Consider the following 1,512-nt stretch of genomic DNA (forward strand, 5'->3'; position numbering starts at 1 on the left):
GATATGTTTAATACTCAAAAGAGCTGATGGAATAGTGAGAAGAGAATTGAAACGTTTATCTCTCACGTTATGTCCCACTATCCACATGAAAAATAAACATTTCAATTCTCTTCCCATCATTCTAATTTATATCAATCTCTCACAAACAATTATTTTTATTTTTCAAATTTAAATCAATCCAATTGAATTATAATTTAATTTAAAAATTTTTAAAATAGATATGTTTGATGATTTGATCAATTAATACTGAAAAATAATACATAATAAATTTTAGTTGTTAAAAACTCATATATGTTGTTAGGAGAGAGCGGGAACGAGTGTTTGAGGGCGAAATGTAATATAAATATATTTTACAAAAATGTAATAACATGTGGCATGGCACAGATTAAAAAATTGATATATAAGCAAAGGATTATATATTTTAAGTGTGATATAAAATAAATTTAAATAAATTTTAAGCAAATTTTTTAATGCACTGGTAATTATCGATATACAATCAATTTAAGGGTTACTCTTCGGTACAGATTAAAATTGATACAAATATACAGAGATTCATTATTTGGTTGACGCATATACTGTCGTTGCAGAATGGAGCAGACTTTTGCCAGCAATTGTCCCCTTAAGCCACGGCTTGATGGTGAAGCCAAATGCGACTCATCCCTCTGTGTGTTGGCCTCCGTAACGGACAAAATGGTGAGTTGGTGAATTTGGGTTATAGGTCTCTTTGTTCATTCATTTTTGGACCATGGAATAGTTTGAAAAAAGGTGTTAGGGTGGGGAAGAGGATAATTGAAGAAGTCACTTAAGTCTGTTGCACAAATAGAAATAATTAATTTTTATACTTGTTATTTAAAAATAATATTTTTTTTCTCTCTATGTATATAAAATATAATTAGATATTAGTATAAAAAAATTATACAAATAGCTATAAAATTAATTCAAAATTAATTTAGGAAGAGAGTTTATTAATTTTGAAAAAAAATATTTTCTCTCAATTTTAATAAGAGAGTGTCATGTGACACATTTGATCATTAAATTATTTTAATAAGAGAGTGTCATGTGAGTATATGACAGTGACACATTTAATTATTAAATTAGATAGTAATATATGATACATAATATAGGTATATTTCAATTTCAATTTTAATATTTTAATTTTAATGCAATTAAAGAATGTCATGTTGCACATTTTGATTGTCAAATTAGTAATTAATTATTGATATTGATAATGATATATAAAATAGATGGAGTGGTTGAAGGAACGAGAGAGATGGAGAAAGGAAGAGAGAGGAGGGGAGAACTCTTTAATTTTGGAGGAAAAGATTTGATTTCAATTGTAACGAGGGAGTGACATGTGGCATATTTTGGTTGTAAAATTAGTAAAGAGAAGAGAAAAATTCTTTAATTTTGAAAGAAAAGATTTGATTCTAATTGCCATGAAAAAGTGACATGTGACATATTTTTACTCTAAAATTAGAGATATATAATAGATATATTTTAATTAAAATTTAA

Source organism: Arachis ipaensis, chromosome B07, assembly GCF_000816755.2.
Source record: "Arachis ipaensis cultivar K30076 chromosome B07, Araip1.1, whole genome shotgun sequence".
NCBI lineage: Eukaryota > Viridiplantae > Streptophyta > Magnoliopsida > Fabales > Fabaceae > Arachis > Arachis ipaensis.